The following is a 22365-nucleotide window of genomic DNA, read 5'->3' as shown; positions in this document are numbered from 1 at the left end:
TAGGGAAAGGTACTGTGGCCCATTTATGACATTTGATCTGTATTTCAGTGGAGCAGTGGCATCACACATGGCCACATTTGCCATCCTTGATTGAGTATGTGGCCTTGAATTGTGGCAAAAGAAACTTAGCCCCGGGAAGGTGACCCAGTGACTCGGATCTCATCATCATCGTGTTCAAATCAGTATAAGCTGGACTATCAGAGTTCAGAGCAGTTCTGTAAGCACTAAAAGTAATGAAGTACTGCTCTCTACCTGAGGAACCTTGCCTGGGTGCCTCCTTTCCATTGTTTTATTTTTTCCCTAATTCTTATTTCAGTGCTTAGAATCTGTATGCCTCAAGCTCTCAATTTTAGAGTTCCATTCTGGAAGGTCATTGGCACATCTTTGACACTTATTACTGTCTCCCCTTGTATTTGCTTCTGATCTCCTCCAGGAGACTGCTAGCTAATAAGGGCAGCATCCACATCTGATTCATACTTTTATTCCCTTCCTCCCGACCCCTAGGATGCACATTCAGTGCCAGGCACAATATGGCATGGTGTTTACTAGCAGCATTTGCATTACACAGGGTTGGATTCCATTCCAAGCCTCACCATTTACTGGTTATTTGTCCTTGGGCAAATAGTTTGCTCCGAAGACTTAATTTTATCTTCTACGTATGTGGATAATAATAGGATCTACCTCAGGGGTAAGCTGTCAGTGTATATAAAGCATTTAGCGTTGAGCAGTTGTAAGGGATTGATAATAATCTTTTTTGTTATATTATTGTTACTATTTTATACATATTAACATCAAATAATTATCAAACCAATGAACAAAATAATTATAACTCCTGTTGTTGTTGTTGTTTGTTTGTTTGTTTCCTGAGGAAAGGGTCAGATGTTCCTTCTACCAGTTCTTTTATCTCAAAAAACAGGGACGGTAATGCTTGCTCTGTAGACTTTGATAAATAAAAAGCTCCGCTCTGTGTTCTCTTTAGAATAAAGACCCTCTCTTAAAATCAAAGTACAAAGATTGTACTATAAATGAGTAAGATTTATAAGCACCTTTTAAGCCTCCTCATATAATCTGAGAAAGTATCAAGAGCTAAAAAGAAAAGTAACATGTATAAAGTACTTTTCAAAACACTTATGTGCACATTACCAATCTATCCTCCATGCAAGAGAGTGAGTTAGGAATAGCAGGTAAGTATTCTCTTTTTGGCCAGTTAGAAAACCGAGTCCTAGAAATATTTGAATTATCTAAGACAGAGTTTCTTAACCTCAGCACTTTGGATATTTGGAACCAAATAATTCTTTATAGGGGCAGGAGGGGGGTGTTGTCCTATGCATCTTAGATGTTTACTGGCAGCTCCGGCCTCTATCCACCAAATACCATTACCTTTGCTTTAAGGACCCCTCTCCCCAATTATTTCCAGACATTGCTAAATTTCCATTTGAGGAACAAAATCACCCCTGGTTGAGAACCACTAATGTAGGGCCATATAACAGTGAGTGGAAGAGCTTGTTGTAGAAGACTTCTCTCTTTCTTTTGATATTCATAGGAATAAACTAGAGTGGGACCAAAAAGGCAGAAAGTGTACTGTTATTTGGGTGTGGGAGCTAGAAGAAGGGCTATGCAGGTGAATGGAATGAGAATTTCCCAGAAAGGAGGATGAATGAGGAAGTGCTCATGCCGCTAAGCAAAGAAATAAGTGCATTTCTTTAAAATCTTGGGCTGAAGGTGTTCATATCTTTAATAATGTTTGACAAGCCTCCAGTGGCAACTAGACAGGTGTAGTAGGCACACATTCTTGCATGGAGTCTTACAAACGTGTACCCATATTTGTCATGGGTGGCTTCTTGAATATGATGGGAATCAGCTCTTCCATGATTGTCACAGCCAGTCCAGGTATCCATTCTTGTCATCACCCTCTGGCTATCCTACTGTGGCCTTCTGAACAATCCACAGAAATTGACCCCACTGGTTGGTTTTTGTTCCAATCTTAGCCTTATGGTAAAATTTGTATATCCTAATATCAGAACATTTGGGGACAAGATCACTTACTTGTTTGAAATTCTGTAGCCAAAGACCAGTTAAAGTGATTTCAGACCATTTGGTCTGAAATGTGACTTTCAGTCTATTCACTTAGTAAATTCAAGGGTTAGATTTACCCCAGCAAGGTCTTTGGTTTGTACCCCCTCTGCCTCGTGCACCATATCAGTTGTTACATTACAGACATTACTTCTTCATTTGAACTAATTAGTGGTTCAGGTTGAACCCCTGGTTTGGGGGCATTTTTTGAGGTGTCTGATTTGGGGTCTTTGTGCACTCATCTGTTACCTTACCCAGTGTTTTTATTCCAGCATTTTAATTCCTAGCTTCATGAATCGAATAACACTGGCTCCCTTTCCTTTTCTTTTATATCTCTACTATAGGCCTTTTACTTACTGTGTTCATCCACTTATCCATCTATCCATCCAACAAGAATCTATTAGGTTGTCTACTCTGGGTCAAGCCATGGGAAAGTCCCCCAGTGCCTTGAGCCCCATATTATATACTGGTTTGGGGAATTGCGTTTAACCTAGGTGTGTTTCACATGTCAGACAAAAAAAATGTAATTGTTTTTCAGTTGTTATAGAGCAAATGGCATCACCTCTAGAGTGTTTCTCTAATACAATGGAAATGTATCATTTTCTGCAAGCATGTCCATTTGGTTTGATGAGAATGACAAGGGATTTTTTCATAGCGTCCCAGGGACCCATTCCCAGAGTTGAGACCACCTATATAGAATAGCATAAGAATCATTTTATGAAATTATTGGGTCATTTTAACCAGATCTATGCTACTGGGAAACTAACCTCTCTAAGATGTAGTTCATCATCTGTAAAATTGGGGAATTGTAGTTAATGATTGCTAGGGGGCCTTCTGGCTCTAAAATATGTTTTAAATTATTGGAGGAATCTTGATATTTTTATATATCTGGGATGTTTTTGCTGATGACTTAAATTTCTGGGTTTCTGCAAACACAACTCTGGAGTGAGGGGGAAGGCCCTGTTTTAATTTATTGCTTGGCATTTTGCATTGTTTGGTTTGATGGCCATTTTCAAAGAGTCTGACTGACTTAGTTATTATTCAGGACTAACAGAATGGTGAAGTGGAAAGAGCGCCAGATGAGGAGTCAAGAGATTTAAATCGTGGTTCCCGTCCTGCCAGTAAGTACTTGCGTGACTGTAAGCAAGTCAATGTAGACCCTGAGCCCCAGTTTCTTTTCCTATTCACTGGTAAGGTTGGGTTCCATGTCCTCCAAGGTTTTTTTTTGCTCTAAAATTCTTTAGTTTTGGGGCGCCTGGGTAGCGCAGTCGGTTAAGCGTCCGACTTCAGCCAGGTCACGATCTCGCGGTCCGGGAGTTCGAGCCCCGCGTCAGGCTCTGGGCTGATGGCTCAGAGCCTGGAGCCTGTTTCCGATTCTGTGTCTCCCTCTCTCTCTGCCCCTCCCCCGTTCATGCTCTGTCTCTCTCTGTCCCAAAAATAAAATAAATAAACGTTGAAAAAAAATTAAAAAAAAATAAATAAAATTCTTTAGTTTTATGCCTAGATATACATTCAGTTCACTTCTGATCTAATCTGTCTTTGTGAAACAAAATCACTGACCATAAGTTGTTTTCATGAATGGATCTCCCATATTTACTATGGACTTCCTGAAACGTGAGAACTAAATGTGATTAGAGACATGTGCATTTTTACTGAGTGAGTTCTGTAGTGCCCAGACCCATGCATGGCTGACTCCACTGCCATTTCTGACCACATACTGCTAGTCCCAGTTACAGCAGCTTATTTCCTTCCATCCTAGTGAAATGCCCTCGCTGGTAGCTTCAGACCTTCGGCTGCCCATGTCATTAGGTTCAGGAATTTCTTTCTCGCCCTAGGGCCTTGTATTTGTTGTCATTTAACAGAGTGGATTCATGACTCAGGTTTGACCTCCTGTTTATGAACAGTTGATTAATGATGACAGTTTTACTGATTTGGGGCCAGTGATTCAGCTTGGACCTCTGGATTGGGGTCCAGCCCAGGCACTCTTCAGGGTGCTAGTCTATTACCATATCCAGTGTTTTGTCTTAGTCCCCAGCTTCATGAGTCAGAACTGTACACTTGGCCCCATCTCGTTTCCTTTGCTAAGGCATTTTATTTACTTCATCCATCCATTTATCCAACAGGAATTTATTGTGTCTACTTTAAGTCAGGCCTAAAGAGAAAAACAATGAAATATGATTACTACTTTCAAGGAGTTCACCCACTCTTGGACAAGTTTATAAATCAAGCCAAAGCTTCAAAATCCATTATTTACCTGGTGCTCTGATAGAAGAGCTAGTTAACAGTAAAGAGGATCATAGTGATTACTAATACTTCAGTGCATTTTATGGTTTATTGAGTAGTTTTCAAAGTATATTAGTTCCTTTGCAAAACTTTATGATGTCAGGTATCATTATTTCAGCTTATAAATGAGGGGAAAAAATGACTTGGCTTTAGTGCTTTGTCAAGGATAACACATTTACTTAGAAAAATTATTTATTGACCTCCTGCTATATGTCAGATATTGTTCCAGCAGTAAGCGAAGCAATGTCTTTCTCTCCATGGAGCTATGATCTAGATAGGGGTACCAACCATGCACAGGTAAACAAAAAGAATGTTAGATATCAAGCAGTGGGCTGGTATAGATGGAGCAAGTGTGCTAATTTAGATAGCATGGTCAGGGAAAGCCTTCTGAGAAAGATAATGTTTGAGCAGAGACTCAAATTAAGTGAAGAAGCCAACTGTGCAAGGAACATGGGGAAGAGTACGCAGGCAGAAGGAACAGCAGGTATGAAGACTCTGAGGTCGGACCTGTTTGATGTGTCCAGACAAGCAAGAAGGCCAGTGTGGCTGCAGTAGACTTTGCCTCAGACCCCCAAGATCATGGGCGTGCCTTAGAAGGCTCTCTTTTCTAAGATGCATGCTTGATATTTAACAGGAATCAGACCGTGACATTTCTAGAAGACAACAAATCTTAGATGTCTGCTTGTGAAAGGAATCCCCCTGAGGTTGAGGAGAAAGAACTAATATGAGTCGCAGTTGACACAGTATGCCCATCTTACGTGCTTACTGACTGCTGCTCCCCACAGGGTTAATTCATATGTTCCCTCTCTTCTGTCTTGGTGTGGGCACAACCAGAGAGGGAAGTCCTCGAGTTCCACGGCTTCATTTATATATGGAGATGACCTCAGGGGAAATTCAGGTTCTTTCTTCTGTATTTTTTAACCTCTTTCCTGAGAGTAGTAGCCTCTATACCTAGCCTGGCACCTTATATGTGCTGGTTGGTGAATAGACTGTGTTGTGACCCTCAACATAGGAGCCAAATGCCAATTTGTCCATTTGAACTGAGAGGCACTCTTCTCTGCCTACCAGGCCAGCCATTTTGTTTCACATGTCTAGTTGGGATGTTACTTTTTGTGTTTTGAAATAACTCATACAGCAAGCACATTTCTAGGTACTGAACTTCAGTAAACCCCTGCTGTTCATTATAGTGTTTCTCCACCTCAAGATTGCAAAATTGGCATCATCCAGGAGATTAGAGTGAGCTTTGGGACATCTCCACTAACATCCTTATCAACTTGAGGACAGGGCTTAGAGTAAGTGTCACCACACCATAACCCAGATCTTAGAGCTAAATCCAGGTGAGAGAGAGGATAACCCGATGCCAGTTAGAATGGCCATCAGGGCCTGGATTTTACTGCTTCAGGATTTGAAGCTTAAATCTGAGGCAACAGGAAGAAACTTTGTGAATACTTCCTCTAGTCTGAAATTGACATCCCAGAAGCCAGGTCTTTCTAATATACAGAAACTAACTCCGGTGAGTCCCACATGTCAGGCCTGGACCTAAGGGAAATAACTCTGTGGGCTTCAGTCTAGATCCACTAAAGAACCCATTCTCTAGTGCCTGATGTTATTATGAAAGAAAGGGAAAACCTGCAATTATCCTAGCCTTAAAAATCTCTACCCTTAACAGAAGGCCTTTTGTTCCCCCCTAGAAAGAGCACGTTAAGGCCAAATCTTTTTCTACTTTTAACTGAAATAAGAGCAGTAACATTTACAGAGCACCTATAGCTTGCCATTTCCTATGCCTGGCAACTTAAACACATTGTTATATGCTCACACCCATCTTCTAGGCAACATGTTCATATTTTATAGAAGAGGAAACTGAGGTGCAAAATAGTTAGTGACCTGCCCAAGGTCATACATGTAATTAAGAGTACAAGTGGCATATGAGTAAGGGTCTGTTGATTCTATGGCAACTGTACTTCTCTGTCAAAAAGAGAGAGAGAAAAAAAAGACATCTTTAAATCTGAAGTCAAGGAAGAAAGTATTGAGTTATTCCCTAAGCTGACATCTTCATTGTTTAATTACTTGTTAGACTGTGTATTTTTTTCAAACTATTCTTATTCCCCTCTTACTCAGACACTCCAAATGGCTTTTTTGTGTTTCCCGGACCTGGTCTCATTCTTACACATACATCAGTGATGGTGACATGTCCTTTATTATTTTTTTTAAGTCTTGCCCATTACAAGGCATTGTGTGATGAGAAAGGTGGCTTAGATGATAAAAAAAAAAAAGAAGATTGGCAAGTTTCCCCCGCACACGGTGGATGGAATGAATAACGCATGGCCGTTTATGTTAAAAGGTTTCCTTTTACCTGAGTTTGGCAATTTCCAGGGTCATCTTGGTGAAATTAGATTTTAATTCTGAAATATTGTTCCTGGAAATGTTCCCAGTGGCCAATTCGCATCTCCTGAATAATAGGATTTGAGCGAAAATTGAAAGTGCTAGTAAAGTATGAGGAATATCTGCCACATAACCTTTGGGAACACGTTATCTTTTTCTTTCTTTTTTCTTTTCTTTTCTTTTGTTTGTTTGTTGTTGTTGTTGTTGTTGTTGTTGTTTAATATAAAGGAGTTATTACCATGTTGCATGTATCTGACGTTCCTGAAAAACAGAAGTGCACCTTAGATGAATGTTTTCCAGTTAACTTGAGATCTCCTCCATTGTACCTTTTAAGTGCGACCCGAGGGATTCCATGTCATTCCTGTTCATCTTTTACATCTCTTCCTTTCTGCTGTGTTTTGAGCACAAGAGAGCAAGGTTTCTTGCTAACCTCTCTGACATACTTGTGTTGTAGACAATGCAGGAAAAAGTGATTCTTACTATGTCTTCCCTATAACCAAAGTATGTAGAGAGCCATTAATAAATAAAAGGCAAATCCGTCAAGACCCTTGTATAAGCACATGGATTCCACACCCAACACATAGAAGCACCTTCCAACTTCTAGTCGGCTGTAGTAAGTGTAAACTCTGACCAAACGATGCCCAACAAGTGTATTGTATTAAGGAGTTAATTTCTCCGTATGTGTGGTAGCCCCATTGCCATCAAGGTCACGATTACCGTAAGCTCTTTGTAGTTGTGGCATAGCTCATTCTCACTTAACCCACATTGTCACGTTAAGCCTGGCTTCCAATTCTGGGAACTATGAGAGGAAAAGTTCTAACTTTGTAATGTGGTGCTTGAGAACTGAATCTCTCACATAATGGTGTTTCCCTGTCACAGGAAGCAGAAGGGGCACTGGTGACTCTTGTTCCCAACAGCTTTCAAAGGTGAGTGGTACAGGCAAAGATTTTCGAACATGGGTGAATTCTTTCCAAAGGTTTCTTTTAATTCAAAGTCATGCTCACTTTGTTTCTTGTTACACTTTAATAATCTGAATTTAGGGATAGACTTCCCTACTACCATATTCGCCAGTGTTCTCCAGAGAAAGAAGCAGTAGGATGTGTCCACATGTGCATGTATGTGTGTATGGATACTGAGATTTATTATAAGGAATTGGCTCACACAATAATGGAGACAGACCAGGCCCATTGTCTACAGTTAGCAAGCTGGAGACCCAGGAAAGCTAATGATGTAGTTAGTTCCAGTCTCAGTCCTAAGACTTGAGAATCAGGAGAGATGATGTTTCAATTCCAGTCTAAAGGCCAGCAGCCTGGAGACCTAGGAAGAGGCAACATTCCAGTTGGAATCTGAAAAAAAAATCCCTCTTCCTTGAGAGAGGGTGAGCCTTTTTGTTCTACTCAGGCCTTCACCTGATTGGATGAGGGCTGTCCACAGTAGGGACCACAATCTGCTTTACTTGGTCTACCAATTCCAATGTTAATTGCATCCAGAAACACTCTCACAGACACACCCAGAGTCATGTTTGACTATCCGGTCACCCCACAGCCCAGTCAAATTGACATATAAAACGAACTGTCACAACTACTATCCTAAATAAGATTTAAAGAATAGTTGTGATTCAGTTTGCTATGGATTTTTAATCTCCTCTGCCATCTTCCCTTCTTGCCCAGAGAATACCCTAGTTCTTGGTCTCTGAAGGTGTTCAGAGTTTAAAGATTCCCTTCTAAGAAGTAGATGGAGGCATGAGGGTAATATCTAGCATGGTAATTAAAAGGGAATAAGAGGTAAATGGAAACCCTTTAACCGATTTCAGTCTCTTATTATTTGATGACTTGATTACTTATAGTTAAAATCATTCAGGTACTCTCTTGTCCATACTGGGAGGCAGTCTCAATTCTGGCAAACCCTAGAACACCCCTGCTCCTTTTCTTTCCTCCCACATTGCTAGCTGTAAGACACTGGGTGAATGCCAATCCCTTCACTTTCTGCTACAAACTCTAAGACAACTTCAGTGGCAAACTTTTTTTGTTTCTTCATCCTGCCCGTTACCTTCTGTGTGCTCCATCTGCTTGACATCAGCAACTCCATCATTGACCCTCTTTCTGCTTCCTCTTACACAGGCCTCCCAGAGCATATCAAATCAACTATGTGCTAAACTGTGTGTGGCAGAGTGTGACTGACTGGTGTGGATAAGAGAAGGTAGTCAGAAAAGGAAGGAAGGAGGAGGAGGTAGGAGCCACGGGCTGGACTAGTGGAGGGTTCAGTGTAGGGCTCTGCTGAGTATTTACAGTGCACCAGGCATGGTGCTGAGAAGATCAAATGCGCGCGCGCGCGCGCACACACACACACACACACACACACACACACACACACACACACTCCTCAAAAATGGTCCCTGTTTTACGGACATTAAAGTCTCAAGGAACATCTGATGACTAGTAAGTGGTGGGATCTGAACCCCAGAACAGGTCTTTATGATTCCCAAACACATCGTCACGTTCATTGTGCATTCTGAATTTGGTCACAGGCAAAGGAAGCAGAGAGTGTGTTCCAAAACATTATTTAAGTTGAACAAAATCACAGAATCTGCTATCAGCAAGTTCTTTATTAGAAAATTATTTTTGGAATTAATTCTGAGGTAGTGAATTTATCAATGTTGGGTTCAGTACTTTCATGAAAGTTTTATTGGAATTTATCTAAATTAGAATGTAAATCACTTCCCATTATTCCCTTCCTTAATGCATCCCATTGACATAAAATGGGTATAAAACAAAGATCAGACTTTTGAAAAGCATCTTCTCCAAGATGTTCTGTTGATCTGGTCGCTTCCCACCTGTCTGAATTCATCTCGTACTGTCCTCTATCTTATGTAGAGGTAAATGCGACACCACTGCAGTCACATTGGACTTCTTTGTGTTCCTTAGATGGGCCACACCCATCCCCCTCTCCTTGGATCTTCCCATGGCTGACTCCCTAGCTTCATTTGGGTTTCTGTTCAGAGGCAATTTCTTCAACCCCCTGTCAAAAGTGTACCCACCCTCCCTCCTCACCCTCTACCCTCTTGCACTGCCTCCTTCTTCACAGAATTTCATGGCTCTGACTGGCTAATGCTCCAGTAATAAGAGACAGATGCATTCCTTTATTCTCTGAGCAGACAGGATTTTCCAAGGCTTCAATTTTCCAAGGGTGCTGTGTTCAGTTGCTATACTCTTTTGAGAATACATGCATGAAATGTGGGAAGAATATTAGCCTTAGGGGTACACACCAGGGAAGCGGCAACAGACATCACCTCTGGAAGACTACTTTTGCTTGTTAGTTTAAGGCTAAAAGTAATTGTGGAAATTGGTGACACATCTGAAAGACGGAGAGTGCATGTGATACCTTCCTTTGGAAGGCCAATTTGGACATCAAAACTTGAACAGAAGGGCCAAATTAATAGGTAAGACAGCTCCAGTGCCGGGGGTACAAGGACTAGCCTTCTTTTTTTCTGAACTTGTCCTCAAAACCTTTCTCACAAGTATCAAAAAGGCCCTGGGTCCTTTGAAGCTGTAACTTGAAGTCTCATAAAAGACACCGTCGTGTACAACTGACAACTTTTCCTGATGAAACAGAGAGCAGGCAGGACAGGTAGCTCCCTCGGGATGTATACCCCGGTGAAAGAATCTATTTTGGGAGGGATTTTCACAGCATGCATTTTTAATATCACTCAGGCCAACGTCTTAATCGGGCTTTACTGGTGGGGAGTGCTCCCTGCGCAGCAAGGATTGCCACGACGGGAATTTAATCTGAACACTTGGCATAGGCCTAATCATACTTCACTTATTTTCCTTTCTGTGTCTGCTTAAGATAAATGAGTCCCCTCCTTTATCAACAATAGCTCAGGATTCATAAGCTCACATATTTCACCTGGGACAGGGGATGTAGCAACTTGTACTTTATTATCCATCTCTCATTTTCTTCCCTTCAAACGATCGATAAGTTCTCCACCGAGGTCTCTTTTTAAAGGTTGCTTACAAGTTTCTGTTTCAGAACAACGTGCTGGCAGTGGTGTTTGTGCCTAAATCCTCCCCAAATCTGGGTGTGCATCTGGAGTAATTTGTGAGAGTTTTTGCAAGAATTTCCTTGGCAAACTTCAAGTCACATAAGACGCCCTAATTGCAGCTCCTTGGATTTGTGGGCACCAGTTCCCAATGACAGCTGTGATTTGTTTTCGTCCAGAGAGCATCCCATTTCCTGGGCCTCATAATACAGGACTTTTTTAAGTGGAAGAGACTTTAATGTTTATGCTGTCCAACTACCCACGATGACGTAGGACAAAATAGGCTCAGACTGGCCAGGCTTGTCCAAGTTTGCATTAAGACCTAGCAGAAGGGTCAAGGCCAGCACCCAAGTGCTATACTCTTATGATTCCATGAGATGTACTTACATTTCCTTGCAAACAGTCTTGCACGATAATCTTTGATATCTAGAGGTATACCTCAATCCCCATGGTGATCTGTTTGTTTGGGTGGCCACCCAGCACAGTACTGGTCTGGATAGATGGTACCTTGGGCTTGTTGACTTTTCAGTCAGGCCTGACTTCATTTGCAAGCCATACTCATGGTTCTTTATGGTTGACAGAGAACTTTTCATCCGGTCAGTCAAAATTTACTGTCTATCTACTCAGCGTAAGGGTTCTGACAGGTGATTGGGGATAAAAATACAGCTAAAATACTGCCGTTGCCTGCTAGAAGCTTTCAGTCGAGAGAGAGAGACAGAGAGAGAGAGAGAGAGAGAGAGAATATGAATAAAGAGAAGAAAGAGCAAAGCATGGTCAGGCATGCCCTGGCTGTTACAGCATCTGCTCTGAATTGACTTACGCTCACATTTCACAAGCTACAACAAATCTCAGGGCCAAAGCACCATACACGGGTGGGGAGATATAACCCTGCATGTATCCAAAGTCAGAGAGCAGCACAATTTTCAAAATCATGGCTGCTCTATCCTCTGATATCCCTGGCTGACTCTGTTGTTATGCTTCCGTGGACCTATAACTTGGGTAAGAAATGAATCTTTGTTGTTTGAAGCCACTGAGCATTTTGTTGTTTTTATCATGGTACAACCTAACCTCTTCTGACTGATGCACATGGATTGTCTGATTTAATCCTCAGTTTAGAAGATATAATTACCTTGGTTATCGAAGTATTTATATAAGGAAGAGTGAGATATAGAAAGTTAAGTGGAAGGACTAACACTTAACCTGTGATTCTGATTGCAGAAAACTCGTATTCTTAGCCCTACTGAAATGTTCTGTGTATCTATTTGTCTGTGTTTATGTGTTCCAGTTACTGAAGAAAGGTTGCTTCTAAAGGATTTAACAGAATCAGGGAAGATTTCCTAAAGAAACTAATAGGTATGCCCTGAAGGACAAGTAGGTATAAAGCAATTTGAAAATAAAGAGAATTAGGCTCATAGATAGATAGATAGTTAGATAGGGTGTGTGTGTGTGTGTGTGTGTGTGTGTGTGTGTGTGTGTGTGTGTGTGTGTAAAACCCTCCTCTTTGGCTGATTAACTCACCCCCAGGAAAGTACACAGCAAAGAATGTCCATCCATACATTACTACTGTCAACCAGGAAATATAGAATGCTCCAGATATCATGGCCTTGGATCTATAAATCATTAAAAGCAACTTTATGAAATGTTAGAAAACATAAGTGAGGAATCACAATTTCTGACCCACTGAGGCACCAAAGCAATTTGGCAGCTATGTGTGTCTTATACCCCCACTTTGTCTCTGTCTCCTCTTTTTTCTTCCCTCCTCCTCCTTCTCCTCATTCTCATTCTTTTCTTTCTCCCTCTCTCTCCTCTCTGCCCCTCTATACTTCTCTTTCTCTCTCTCTCTTTCTCTCTCTCTCTCTCTCTCTCTCTCTCTCTCTCTCTCACACACACACACACACACACACTGTTCTAACCAATCTATGAACTTTTAGCTTTGTGGTAACTTTGCAGTAGTAAGGAAAAGAAAGAAAAACTACAAGATAAATTGACATCAGTGGTAAAGGAATACGGATGCATTTGAGATTCTGTAGCATTTCAAACAAAGGATCAGAAGCTCTGACCTAGACACTGAGCGGTCATCTGGGCCTCTCTCTTGCTGTTGTGTTACTCATCAAGCACTGATATTTTTAATGCTCCCTGGAAAAGAAGACCACCAATTACCACCATAGCCTAGCTCACAGTGTGATTGCCTTGACTACAGACACACGTCCTATGTCTAATTCAGCTCTGTCTTCCTTCTTGCTACTCCTCCCACCCTCACCTTGGTCCTTGATGAACGACACTTGCCACCCTGTTCCTTTAGTAACTCCATACCAGGTATAGGCACATAATAGGGTTGTCTCTTACTGGCACTCTCTCTAACCTCCTATGTCCTTCCCCTGGCACGCATCTCTAAACCAGTTCTCTTTGCTGATTTTGGGAATTCCAGAGCACATAATACTGTGTCTCTGAAACCGGATTCCTCTTTTCTGTGAACATTATTAGATGTCTGTTACTCCTTAAAAAAAAAAAAAACTTGTTAAATTTCATACTGTAAGGTTCCCTCTTTTAAATATATGTTTCAATGACTTAAAAAAAATTTAATGTTTATTTGTTTTTGAGAGAGAGACAGACAGACAGAGCATGAGCAGGGGAGAAGCAGAGAGAGAGGGAGACACAGAATCTGAAGCAGGCTCCAGGCTGTGAGCTTTCAGCACAGAGCCCGATGTGGGGCTCGAACCCATTAACCATGAGATCATGACCTGAGCTGAAGTCAGATGCTTAACTGACTGAGCAACCCAGGCGCCTCAAAGCTTACACTGAATGTTTCAATGACTTTTAATAAATTTACTCAGTTATGCATCTGTCACTACAATCTGATTTTGGAGAATTTATGTGACCCCAATAAATTCATCTATCCTATTTCTGGTAACACTTTACTGCCAATCCCAGACGACCACTCATCTACTTTCTGCATCAGTTTACTTCACTGGATATCGTATATGAACACAGTCATACAATACATGGTCTCTTGTGTCTGAGGCCAAAAACTTAGCATGTTTTTGAGGTCCATCCGTGTTGCAGCACATACCAGCGTTTAATCTTTTTTATTGCTGAAATGTATCCCATTGCACAGCTAGAGAATATTTTTTATATCTCTTCATCACTTAATAGATATTAGAGTTGTTTCCACCTTTTGGTTATTGTGAATCTTACTCCAGCGAGCGTTTGCATGAGGGTCTTTGTGCGAACATACATTTTTACTTATCTTTGGCAAGTAGCTAAGAGTGGAATTTCTGGGTCATATGGTAATTCCAGCTTTAACTTTTTAACAGTCACTTTTTCCAAAGTTTTGCCCCATGTTGTGTTCCTGTTAGTGGTATGTGAGAGTTCCTGTGCATCTACATCCTTGCCATCATGTACATCACTCATGTGTTTTTCCTTTAGCCTAGAAGCTCCTAGAAGGGAGAGACTCTATCTACATGCCTCCTCACTTGGCTTCTAGCACAGGGCTGGGCACCCACTAAGAGCTTAGCAGTGCCACATGGAGTGTGGTGATGAAGGACTTTTGTTTTCGAGTTAGGGTGTGTCAGCATGTCTGAGCAACAGTTCCCTCAACTGTGCAATGGGTGAACCGTGCCTACTGCCAGTAAGGATTAATGGAGATAATGTCAATAGGGTGCTTTGTCTAATGCATATGGAAACTGTAGCTTTGACATTACGGTTTTATATTTGTTTGTATTCATGCTTTCTGAACCATCCCTGGGTTAACCTATTTCTCTTTTGCTCTCACAGTCACGTATTTAGAATAGTGTGTGCTGGGCCATGGGGATTGAATAGCGAGTGACACAGTATTTCTCATCTCAAAGAACATTGAATTCTGGCAAGGCAGGACATAGGTGGAAATGGATCCCTGTAGTGCCATGCGATAAATGCTCTAATGGAGATGCGCACAGGATATGAGGAGACCTCAGACAGGGACCCCAGACCAGGAAAAGACATCTAACAAGAACCAAAGGACTGGGGAAAGGGCCAGAAGGGTTAGAAAGAGCGTTACTGCCCAAGGAAGGACATATGCAAAGACTTGAAAAGGGGAAGAGTTGGGAGAAATTGCTAGCGTATTTTGTGCCAGAGAGAAGGGAGCCTGGCAGGAGACGAGGCTGGAGAAGTGTCCAGGTGCCAGATGAAGACGGTGTTAAATATTACATTAAGGAGTTTCTCCTTACCTGTGCTGCTCTGTTCTGTCACATTTTACAGGCTGAGGAACTCCAAAGAAGATAGTTCAATACGTGAATGGCAGAAGTGACCATTTATAGATAGATTAAAGGGGAAAAAATTAGAGCAGTCTCCATATCTCTGACACTCTGATTCAATATTTATCAATCTTTTTTTTATTGCCTCCTCTCCCCCAGAACATTTTTAGATATATTTTTCCCTATTTGTCCCCCCACTCATGAATTTTTAATACTACACATATACTGTATATGTACTCTATACCTAGTCATGATTTGTGCTTTATACATAAGAAAACTAAGATTTTTCTTAACTCCCTCCAGTCACCAAATTTCACCCACTGGGGACACTATCACCTTTGTTGAGAATGCATGTTCTGATCTATTGGACTCTGCTCAAGAGATAAGCGTAGGTTTTAACATTTTGTAATCCCCACAGTGCTCTTCAAAATGCACCACTTAGAAGGAAGAAATTCTGTCATTAAACAAATATTTGCTGAGCCAAGCATTATTTTAATAATTGAGGCTATAGGGGTACCTGGGTGGCTCAGTCGGTTGAGTATCCGACTCTCGATTTTTGGCTCAGGTCATGATCTCGTGGTTCTTGATTGAGATGGAGTCCCATGTCAGGCTCTGCGCTGACAGCAGGAGCCAGCTTGGGATTCCCTGTCTCCCTCTCTCTGTGCCCCTCATACTTGCACTTTCTCTCTCTCTCTTTCAAAAATAAATAAACATAAAAAAAAAAAGAATTGAGACTACAGTGAACAAAACTCCTGCCCCTCATAAAGCTTACATTCTGAAGCAACTTGTGTATAGATAAAAATGGTTCACCCTTCAACAAAACCAAGTAATGCCTGCCATTAAAATTGCTCAGCAGGAGATAGGCTTGCAACTTGATTCCTAAAATAGAACTTGACAGTACTTCCAGCTTGGAAATACGCTGAAGGAATTAAAAACTTGTTTGATGCTAATGCAGAAGGAAAATCAGAAGAGCAAGAAATAGCAAGATCTTTAAATCAACATAATACTAATTCCCAGCCCTCCCCCCCCCCCCACAAAAGGCAGCAGAGCGTTTCACATCTCAGGAATTTGAGGACACCGCAGTGTTTTGCCAGCACCAGTGGGAAGGCATCTGGGGACACCGGTGACTGTCTTTCATTGGCAGTGACTGAGAGAACTGTGGTCCCAAGCATGTGGTCCTTTTAAGTCTGGGAAGGGGACCTCTCTGCCATTGCTGTGGAAAGGAGACTTCGGGGAAGCTGGATCCCCACAGCCACTTCCGTCTAAGGTCGTATCCCCTCCTGGGGACCCTGGAAGACAGTGGCCTCTAGAATTCATGGCCTTGACAAATCTCTGGTCCACCCACCCACCCCCTGCTTTGGAAAACCTCTCTTTCTCACCTCCCTTCCTAACGTAGTCCATTCAGTGAGAGTTACCTTTCACAAAAGATAAGAAACCCCACTGCTTTCAGGCTGCCTATGCTCCTTTGCTCTCAAAATCTCTAAGCCTCATAATTACAAAGCCTAGGAACCTATTTGAAATGGCAGTGAAAGTGGCCAGGGGTCAGCGTGAGAGCTGGGAAGAAAGAAACAAATTAATATTTCAGTCCATTGTCCTGCCCCTTGGAAATGTCTTTATTTATTCTGTACTCATTTTGTAGAAAACTGTCCATTTGAAACAACCAACCAGTCTCGACCGCATAAAAAAGAACAAATGTCATCATTCTTGGACCAGCCCAAAGGGAGAGTCTCTGGATTGTACCCACCTCTGCTCCCATCCCCACCCCTAACCCCTCTTTCCCTCAAAAGACCTTACACGGAGGCCATTCTAAATTTGAGAGAATACTGAGATTTCCTCATGTACGTGTGAAAAGCCCTGTGTGCCAGGCATGTGGGTAGACAGTGGTGTACTGCAATATATAGGACAGGAGAGGCCCTGCCCCAACTGGGATGACAGTGGGATCCTGACCCCCCACTTTTGTTTTGAGCATGCTTTATAGACTTTAGGACCACTAATTGGACAGATCTGGCCCTGTGGAGCCCAGCTTTCTGGCTGCTAGAATTTTTATGCTTGCCTTTAAGAATATTGAAGTTTTACCATTTGAACAGGGGGACATAAAGCTCTGTTTCCTCCTAATTACTTTTGGAATGACTGTGAATCTTCCATCTAAATGCCTCTTTGAATCTTACTGGGAGGGAAATTTTGCTTTAAAACTGACCTAAAGCTCCTATCTTAATAATACTGATAGCTTCTTATGTCTGCAGTTAAAGGTGAAATGTTTTAAATAAGGCTATTCTCAAGTTGTTTTGATGTGTATCAATCCAGTCTAATTGTTCCAAAGCCATAAAGAAGATTCTAATGTGGGAACATATGTAATTGGACACTCTAATTTGTATTATATTTAGAATATAGGTGCCAATAACAAAAAATTATACTACTTGTAGACCTTTCCCACTAATACTTTAGGCAGACCTAGGGATTGGGATGAAGACTGGAAAAATGAAGTGATGATTCACAAGAATAGGAAGAACTGATAACTGAATGAAATGGTAGAGATCTGGCAAGTTTATGTTAAGTTTCCTACCAAAAGAGGTATTGAAGTAAATGTCAAATTACTGTTGCAAAGGAATCCATTGCCTGTTGGATGACATGAGCATTTCTCAGATGTTGGTCATCTGGCTTCTCCTTCACTCTGGCTGTGTGCCACCTGTATTATAAACTGTCTCTGAGGAAGGATAAAGAGAGGCCTTCTTTTTTTCTGACTCCCCATGGTTTGCAGCACACGATTATGTACACAGCAGTCTTTCCAGAAATAGCAGATGATTCATTTTGCTTATGCTCCTTGGCATGGAAAATAGTTGGGTTATAATAAAGAAATTCTGGACCCCGGAAAGAGAGAATAGAGGTGTTTGACCATAAGAATAGATGGCATTATTCTTGCAGTTGGAGAGGGCCCTCTGTACCATCACCGAGCGCTCTCACCAAGTAAGTGAAAATCAAAATGGCAGAATGCAATCCAGCAGATACTTACATATATTACTTTTGCAAACATTAGATGAGGTTAGAATAATGAATAAGAGCATATAGTCTGAACTGGAAAGACTTGGGTTCAAATTCCTGATCCTGTAATTAACTAGCTGTGCAATTATGAGCGAGTTACGGATCAGTATATTTTTTCACCTGTAAAATAAGGAAAATAAAGACTATATCATAGGATCATTAAGAAGATGGCATGAGATGATGTGTATAGCACTTAGTATATGACATGGATTATTGACACATGTTACTTTTTAAAGCAACGTACTATTTTGTAAATAAATCAATGAGAACTTAACTATTTTATAACAGGTTTTCTCATTACAATTGCTATTTATTGAAAATGACACACTACAGGCAAGTAAAAAGAAGAAAATAAAACACTCATATCTTAGGCATGTAAAGATTTTCATTATTAACATTTAAGTATATTTCTCTCTAGAATTTTTCCCCTATGAAATTTCTTCGAGAATTTGTCCTATGTGCACATATGATTGTATGTGTGTATCTGTATGAATATATATAGTTATATAAAAATGGTAAAAATGCACATATATTTCTTTAGTGAGTTATTATTTCATTAATAATGGATTATGCAGCAGCGCCTGGGTGGCTTAGTTGGTTGAGCGACCAACTATTCATTTCAACCCAGGTTCATGAGTTTGAGCCCTGCATCAGGCTCTTCATTAACAGTGAAGCTTTTGGGTAGTTTTTAAGTTTTAATTTTTTTCTCATAACTGGCAAGGTGATGAGCAACTCAATAAATAGCCAAATAATTTTGCATTTATAGTTTTATTTCCTTATGATTAAATACATGAAGAAACATGGTGGTTTTCAGTAGAAATTCATAAAAATGAAATAAAGCATGGAAAACACAGAGTATAGTAATAAGCACATAGTAAGTTACCACTAAATATTAAGAATGGCAGATCTATACACTTTAATAAGAGGGGAGGGAGATAGATTTTATCTAAATAGGCTTGCCAATTACCCCAAATATAATTTTCTATATAAGAATGTTTAGCCGTTCTTATCTAACACACATCACACAAACAAACCAGTTTAGTTGGTTTATAGATGTCAGGTTTAGTATGTGTTTCTATGAAAAGGTCTGTTTCTCCAACTAACAAAAATCATCAAGTATAAACCAAAACAAGATAATTGACATATACTTTGGGGGGTGGGGATTGGGTGGGTGTTAACTTTTTCTTTTTTTTTCTTTGGTTGTGGATTCTACCTGCTGCTAGTGTGATATGAACATACCCTCAGCCCATTGCTTCTCACACTGGGTTTGAATGCCCAGTCTGGGACCCTTTTGGCAGAGCTGTCCCCGCAAGTACCAAAAATAGAAATATACAGATGGCATGCTATCCATGAAAGGACAATATTGACCTGAAAAATCTGTTCTCCTCCACAGGCTAAAGTGCCGTTATGAAGGAGGGATGGGGAAAAGTGCCCATTTCCCACATGGTCATTCAATACCCCCCAATGTGGTGTCTGTCCTGAATATATTGATGGACAGACCATGTGGCACCCCCCAATGTGGTGTCTGTCCTGAATATATTGATGGACAGACCATGTGGCAGTGCCAGAGAGAAGAAATGGTAGACTCAAGAGGAACTTGAGGAATCTGAGAAAATGTAACTTAGTGAAATAGGCTGGGTGTGAACTGGCAAACTGAAGAGTATATGGTCCCTAGCATAGCCTAGGTCAGCTACTCACTTCCAGCCAGTGGTGACTATGAGAGAAGGCAGGCTCAGGTTTCCCAAGGCTTCCAGCTTCACAGGAAGCTGAAAACCTGGAATTTTTATTTAAATCTTTCAGTTTTCACATGTGTTTGGGAAAATGTAGGAATAAATTTTTAAAAAGTATGTGTGTGTGTGTATGTGTTTTTATATATGTATGTGTATATTGTTTTATTAAAATGGGTCTCTGGCTTGCTAACTGCAGATATTGAAACTTGTCAGCCTCCACAATTGCTAAAGCCAGCTCTTTAAAATGAGTGTGTGTGTGTGTGTGTTCGTTCTGTTTCCCTGGAGAACACTGAGTGATACAGATACACACCCACACTTATTTGGAAAAAAGGAAACATGGTGGAAGGACAAGGAAAGAAGCTAGACTTCTTTGAATACATCTTGTTTTGTAGATTTGACTTTGGTCCCACCTAACAGTTCACAGAACTATAATACAAAATTGAACCTTAAAACATTCATGAAAAATTGAAAGGTGGTGGGGAATGAAATGATTAAACCTTACCAGACAGTAGGTTGGTGGCATAACCTAACTATACATAATGGAATTGTTTCAAGTGGTTTTGAAATCCAGTCATTTGACCATACCTTCCTAGTAGGATGTGCTGTAGAGTTGTTTTAAGACAAATTTTAAATTGCTCTGCTTAATCATAATGTTAGAATAGTAGTGACTGTATATTGTGGGTTAAATCAAATGAGTAATCATTTTCTTGTTACTGAGAACACAGATTTTTGGTTTGAAAGAAAGGTAATAACATTGTCAGATCTATGAGATTCAATGGAAACATTCAAGTCCTGAATTTGAATTGAGGTTTAATGAGAATTCGTAGTTTATTCTATTAAAAAAACAACAACATTCAGAACTTATTCTCCAGCTCTGTCCACAGAAACAAGGATCGACCCAGTAGCAATGAGCACCTGAAGCTCTCAGTTTGTGGTTTCTAATTACTACTTACTACAAAAAGCTGCCACAGGTGTTCTTAGTAGAAATGACTGGTTCCAGGCCTGGGACAGGATGTTCTGTGAAATAACTCTAGATAATTTTGTCATACCAGAAGCATAAGGTCCATCAAAGACTACTGGGTCATATTAAAATGACCTAGACACCAACTTGAAGAGGTTCCTGCTGAGCAAGGGTAGCACAGTTAGAACTTCAATAGCAATAAAAACTACACTGGAATGACACAAGTAAAAAATGTCCATAATGATTCTTAGAAAAGAAAAAAGCACTCATTGGTTATCTTTGGAGGATACTAGGTGACCAATATTTTGAGGATCAATAAATAAAGGAGGAAAAATCAAGCAACTTTCAAGTTTTTGTAAACCATAATTTAGGGTAACAGTTGATGAAATGCACTTTTTCCTGATAGAATACCACAACTAATAAATTAAGAAATAATAGAATTATTTTATCACCAATTTGAAATCTCTAGTGAAGTAATAGATCCTCTGGGCAAAGATCACCAGTGGCTGATGACATCACCGTGGAAGACATTGTATGTCTCCCGACAGAGCATGTATTAGAAAAATACCCTCCAGTTCAAAGATGTCATTGTCCCCATCTCAAAACCCCTGAATATGTCACATTGCATGGCAAAAGAGAATTAACATTATGGATAGAATTATGGTTGCTAATCAGATGACTTTAAAATGAAGAGATTGTCCTGAATTATCTAGGTGTGCTCAGTGAAATTGCAAGGATCTTTAAAAGTGGAAGAGGGAGTTGGAAGATTCATTGTCAGAGTCATCCAGTTAATGTGAACTTTGAAGATGAAAGAGGCCATGAGCCCAGGAGTGTGGGCAGCCTCAAGAACCTAGAAAAAGTCAAGAACTGGATTCTCCCTTAAAACCTCCAGGAAGGGGTGCAACAGACCTGCTGGCACCTTGATTTTTGCCCTTTGAGTCCTGAATCAGACATGTACAAAACTGTAAGATAATGAATTTGTGTTGTTTTAAGCCACTGAGTTCATGGTTATTTGTGATAGTAGCAATAGAATACTAATATATTCCATTTCTTAGAATGTGTTCTTCCTATAAAACTGAGTTTTCAAGCCTCTTGATCTAACTACCAATTTATAGGTAATACAGGAGACAGAAGAACACATTGTGTGAAATTATGGAATGCTCAACAAAATGTAAACTCTGGGCAATGCTATCACAAAAATGATATGTTTTCTTTATCGAATAAAGTATGTATATGTGTATGGATGTGAGAGAGAAACTGACTGACTTAGGAGACTTTCAGGAGATAACCTAGTATTTCATGTACCAACTAATTACAGCAGGGAACTTGATCCAAATAAGCAAATGTAAGGAGAGAAAATTTAAATGAATGAAATTTGAACATTGACACTGAGCATTAAATGATATTAATGATTTTATTTATTTTTTGTTGTGATGGTGGTAGTGATGGTTATATTTAACCAAATGAGATGAGTGTGGTGGGTAAAGTAATAATGATAGCCATAAATGGATCATTGTTGAAGACAAATGACAGGTACACAGGTGTGTGCTATTTACACTTTCTATTTTTGTATACATTTTAATATCTCCATAATAAAATATTGGTAAAAATGTTGGTAACTAATTT

At 40.3% G+C, this 22365-nt stretch overlaps 1 protein-coding gene across 5 annotated transcripts in view; it reads left to right on the top strand.

The window, feature by feature from the left end:
* The window catches only part of SGCD (sarcoglycan delta), a 934755-nt gene that overhangs the window by 693987 nt on the left and 218403 nt on the right, over positions 1 to 22365 (top strand). The window lies entirely within an intron of this gene.

Source organism: Acinonyx jubatus, chromosome A1 (genome assembly GCF_027475565.1).
Source record: "Acinonyx jubatus isolate Ajub_Pintada_27869175 chromosome A1, VMU_Ajub_asm_v1.0, whole genome shotgun sequence".
NCBI lineage: Eukaryota > Metazoa > Chordata > Mammalia > Carnivora > Felidae > Acinonyx > Acinonyx jubatus.
Note: the sequence above shows the minus strand (reverse complement) of the source record. Positions and strands in the feature narration are given on the sequence as shown.